Source organism: Genypterus blacodes, unplaced genomic scaffold (genome assembly GCF_046128005.1).
Source record: "Genypterus blacodes isolate CSIRO-AG114 ecotype Tasmania unplaced genomic scaffold, CSIRO-AGI_Gbla_v1 ptg000052l_1, whole genome shotgun sequence".
NCBI classification, from domain to species: Eukaryota; Metazoa; Chordata; class Actinopteri; order Ophidiiformes; family Ophidiidae; genus Genypterus; species Genypterus blacodes.
In genome coordinates this window covers 3,037,025-3,043,024 of record NW_027466864.1, presented here as the reverse complement: position 1 = coordinate 3,043,024, position 6,000 = coordinate 3,037,025, and positions in this window count along the sequence as shown.

Below are 6,000 nucleotides of genomic sequence, written 5' to 3'. Positions count from 1 at the left end.
ATTACACAGTGATAGAGTTAGTGTCTATTCTGGTAAGAGTTTGCTCATCTCTCTCTCTCTCTCTCTCTCTCCAAGAACCTTTGCTCATCTCTCCAGAGACTACACCTGATGTTTTTGACAGAAGGTAAGTGGAGCTGAGGAGACGGTTTGTACTCGTCTTAACGTTGCCACGACACGTCTCATACACACACACACACGCACATCTCTCTCTCTCTTACTCTATTTTTGAAACCTTTAAACCCAGACATTAAAACAAACAATCTGACTGTTCTAATGCTCCTGTGCTGACATTTGAACTGCACCAAGTAGTTATAATTACATACACACACACACTCGCAAAGACAAGCAAAACAGATTGTGCATATGTAGATTTCCTCTTCCGCAACTGGAAAACTAATTAGATGTTGTAAGCGGACATGGACACACAAACACACACAAATACCACATATCACACACACCTCCCCATGACACCACCTAAGCTAAGTAGCTGACAGGCCGTCGTCCCACAGCCAGAGTTGTGTCATCTACTAAAGGCTGAACTATTAATGACCCTGTCTGACAGAGAGAGAGAGAGAGAGAGAGAGAGAGAGAGAGAGAGAGAGAGAGAGAGAGAGCGAGAGAGAGAGAGAGAGAAAGAGAGAGAGAGAGAGAGAGACAGAGAGATACTTCAGGTAAAGTAGACAAGATAATTCATTTTTGTGAGAGAGAGCAATGAAAGAGCGATAGGAGAGTTTAAAACTATTACAATTGATTGGAACAATGGGGCCCATGATTATCTGCATATGGAGCCTTTGGTCTTCTTGCTGTTGTGTGAAGTAGATTGGATGGACATTTCCCCTCCTCACATTCCTTCTAATCCATAACGAAACCTGGTGATAATGAAACTCTATCTGCCTGATTAGGATTTGTTTTTAGATCAAACTTAAAATGTTCATGATAAATGACTAATTTCTTCAAGTTATTGTAACTCATTTAGACAGACTTCACTCATTCATGTCACTTGAAATCACTAATCTCAGCTCTCCAAGAAAGATTTTAAAAACAATAACAAAGTGGAGAAAATAGTAGAGGTGCAACAGAAATGGAGTTTGTTTCAGTCATTAAATGAATCAAGTAATAAATATCTCTTAATAATACGACTAAACCTGTTGCATGATGCTGAATCAGCATCATCTCAGCTACACATTACTGCATTTTTGTAGTATATTTGTACAATATAGAGTACAGTAGTTACATTACTCTGGCCCCTGTTCAAGCATACATGTGTTTTTAGATCTCCAGATTTACATTTTAATTTGTCCAATTTACTGTTATTGCGAAAAAAAACTAAACAAAAAATCTGTGGTGTGGTGTTTAAGAGTCATTTAAGAAAATCATGAATCCTCATCCCAGAACAAAGCTTTCTTTTTGATTCGTAACGTTTGAATAATCCTACATCACCATCTTGGCTCAGTTATTTGTTTAGCTAAACCGTCTCAAAGGTAGTTGCTTGAATTAAACGCAGACTGTGTCTTTATTGTCAGTAGTGTTTTATGCTGCACACTTGAGAATTACTGGTTTTGTTTGGATTTATGCAGACAGTTTAACCTCCTTGTCTCATGCAGAGGAAAGATGCTTTGCTGAAGTAACTCACAGAACCATCACAGTGTTTTTTTATCCAACCACCTACATATCAAGCACAGTGCTGTGGCAGCTCAGTGGAATCTGAATCCGTTTTATTTCACAGTGCCCCTCAGCCAAAGTCAGTCAGGCATTTATTTTTTTCAACCGGCACTTCTGCACTCCACTGTAGCTGAATGTAGAGTTATTACAGGCAGTCTGTCTCTCAAGTGGACGGCGCTTTGAGACACACACTTCACACAGTCATTTCAGAGCCAACAGTGTTTGTAGGAAGCTGCCAGACTCAGGTTGAGGGTTTCAGATCAGATTAACAGACATCCCTCTGCAGCCTCCAAGGGAAACAAACCTCTGCTATGATGAGGTGACACTTCCAGTCCCTCAATGCCAGGCCAAGGAAAACAGCCCAGAGGACGGCAGAGGAAGTGCGATAAGATATATAGATAGACAGGTAGGTAGTTTGGTAGGAGGACTGACAGATTTATCAGCTCACTGTGTAATCACAGCGGGACTCAGCTAGAGGGCCATGTTGCTCCATGTTACCTAACAATTTATATGCAAATATGTTTCTACAGTACTATGTAGACTACTGAGAGAAAATACCTACGTCAAGGAAGGTATGTTTTCAATCACACCTACTAGATTATCTGTTTGTTTGTTTGTTTGTTTGTTTGTTTTGCAGGATAGCGAAAAAGGTGCTGCCCTCATTTTGATGAACTGTGGTGACATTTTAAAATCTTTTTTCCAATTACTTCATAAATAATTCAACAATCTTCAAATATTCAGACAACTATATCTTGTGATTTTCAATCTGGTCTGTCTCCAGGTTGATTTTAATAACAGCTCCTTATTACAAACAGTAATTTATTACATTTTCACATATTATATACATATCATATTTTTCATCTTTTTTTTTCCATCTATTTCAGTACAGTGATTACAATACAACAGTTACATTCTGATATTATATGCTTCTTTTTTGTGAATAAGTTTTGTAAACTGTTTCAGTCCTCTCACATGTTTCTTTTCAGTAACACTCTACCTCACGTTCATCCAGCTGTCGTGTCTGCTGCTGGTGGCCAGTGTGCAGCTCCAGCGGTGGTAATATGTTGCCCCCCGCGGAATCTTAATGTTAGCTGTTGAGACAGGGGAGTCATTTACTTAGGTTTCACAGGGATTCAAGCCAACAACCTCCCACCTAAGCAGCCTTCTCACCTTTTGGCTACTGCTACCTGCCAACATTTTACATTTCAACTTCTGTCAGAAATCATCGAACTTTCTGTAAATTCAGCAGCATACTGTGAGAGTAAACGCTGTCATGGGTTTCAATCTGACAAATACTGACTTTGCAATATCTCATCCATAATACCGCCTATATTTTCTTATATTTTCCACTGTATACTATCTTAAAACACAGAAATGCCATAAAAATAATTGTTATAATGAATGTTTTAACTTTGGTTAGAAGTTGGCCCTCTAGTTCATCTCTCCAGACTTTGTGGTTTACTGATGCTAAACAGCTCTTGGCATGAATGCAGCCCTGCGATTAGTGCCCCCTTAAACACTTATAATTCACAGCCTATGAAAATATTATCAGAGAGGACCAGCACTGTGCCTGAGGGGGTCACAAGGTTGTTTTAATGCTACCATGGGCTCAGTGTGCTGAATTGTTCACACTCACAGCATTACAGTTGCCTTAAATCACTTTCAGCGGGTTGAAAATGTGTCGAAAAAACAGGTACGTAGGTTTAATCATATGTGCATGGCGTAATGTAAACCTGAAAATTAGGAATAATGCTTTGACTGATAAAGCCTTAACATTACTAACATGTGGAAATTATTTATAAAAGTTTGAATTATGATGACAAATGGTTTGTTTTTCCAACAATGTGTATAAATGTGGGTCTGAACTCTCATATTCTCAGTCTGAACTTTCAACACACACACACACACACACTCACACACACTCCTCAGACATAATTTCCTGTGAGGTAGTAGTAGGAGGTGAATATGAAAAATGTGTCATTTGGCAAGTGGCTCATATCAACCAACAGTTTATTTAAGGAAGTTTAAATATCAATAAATACTTCCCACTGCTACACAGATGTTTTCCCCTTCACCTTCATAATAGATTGACTTCTTAAGAAAAGAAATCCCAAAAAATAATCAACAAAATGCATGAATGGCACACAAAGGTTTTATCTTTTTTTGTGGTATTTGTTTTTATTGAAGCAAACATTTCAGATGACATTGCGCATACAATTATAGGAGATTTTGGAGATATTTTTTTATACAGAAAGAGAGGGGAAAGGAGAGAGAGATAGAGAGAAAGAAGGAAGGTTGTATTATTATTGTTATTGTTGTTGCTTAACTTTTTATGTAGACCCTGAGGTACAACAGGCAATATGAGGTACAAGTAGATTGAAGTTGTGACAGCCAGAATCACAATTTCAATCTACTTGTAGGTTGTGAGAACATGGCACAGTAGTTTGGACGCAGAGTCCAGGATGTTGATGCGATGATCTCATAGGGTAAATACTGTTTTTACAGGATGATGTCAAACAGCAAAGTAGGCTACTACGAATGGCATCATAGACTGGTGAACTAACTAAAATAAAATAACTTAAATAACTTAAGAACACAAGACATAAAGACAACACTGGCATGTGGATATACAAATATAAAACGAAGAAGAAGAATTAAAAATGATGTAAAAAATAGGGCAATTGTTTGTTTACACACACACAGTCTTGTAAAACTTGCATAAGGAGTCCCATAAGTTATGGCCATCAGCTAAGAGGACACATCTTTCATGTGACAGTATGTAGGCACATAACATGTATGCTCCTGTGTATTCACCAACCTTAGTTCCATAGACAGAAAATTGTCAAATTTAACTAATTTAACCTTACACTACCATATACCTCCATACACCAACACGTGTGCAGTGTTAAAGACTGCCTCAAAATCTTAAGAGACATTGTTCATACTGGCAATTTCAATCAGAATTCAGAATCTGGAAATTTTTGATTTTAAGCTTTAGGAAAAAGCCAAACTGCTGTCCACATTCACAGTCTCAGTTAAACTCACAGCAAAGGATCCAAACTTGACATTGTGGTATGACTCGTAGTTGGTGTGCATGTAGTGTTATGTCCAGCAGATGGAGACATAGTCTAACTTTTTGATGTGAGCTGTATTGAGACTGACTCTACCTCTTCCTAGACAGGAATACTAACATTTGGTGAATTGGTCTTTGAAACACATTAGCCTACCCTGAAAGACAAACAGACAGCTAGTGCCACAAAACAGTATTTTAGCAATTTGTCCTTGTAACAGCTTTACGTAATTTATTAACTGACACTACAAATTAGGTAACTGGGACATTTCCTAACGCAGACAAAGGAACTCCATTGTTGAGGCAAATGTTTATTTCTGAACTTTCAAACTAACACTTAAACACAGGCGCCTGGCTCCAAGTCCAAACATTCTCTGTCACCACTGATTTCAACACAAAAGCTTCAACAAAGTACCCCACAAACAATAATATGACAAAGGAAATCTTAATAGATTTATCAAGCAGGCCACATTTTTCATTGCTATGTTATAATGGATTTAGGATATATTTTGTTCAGTGACTACATCTGTGTCTCTAAGTTGAATAACATCTGTGTGTCAGTCAGTGCATTTTATTGATGCATTTGGGTACAATCAATTTTTCCATCTGGCACGTGTCTGTTGGCTGGTATGCAGTGAAACTGAGCACATGTTGGTTTATGCACGTTGCTTCTAGTGAAGCACTGCAGGGATTTCCCTCAGTACGCTTCCTCTATCACGTAGGCCTGATCTCAGTTTGACGCATACTGAGGCTTAAAGGGAGAGCAGGCGTAGAACAGAATAGAATAGAATAGAATAGAAAAGAATAGAATCGAATCGAATCGAATCGAATCGAATCGAATTGAATTGAATGCAGCAGCCATTTTTCATTCCTCTATAGTACAACAAACCATCCACCACCTAAAAGCAGTTTGGCAGAACAGACTGTCTCCATGGGAACTGACATGTTAGGTCACATGTTACGTAACAGTGCCGCATACATCCATAGGCGCTCACGAATGCTGCACACATTTTGCATCCGTTGGCCATCCAGTCTGCAGTCCTTTACGGATCGATGCACAGTGGAAGCCTGGTTATAAAACAAAACCCTGCAACATACAGGGAATGATGCATGAACACATGATTTTGATATTATCATGTATTATTGTAAGCTTTTGTGGTGTAAGTTCCTATTCCACGCATATAAAGGCAGGGAGATATATGTACTACATAACATACAGAGGTCCAAATGGAAGGAATGGGAAAAAATGCTTTATCATTCCCCTCCAC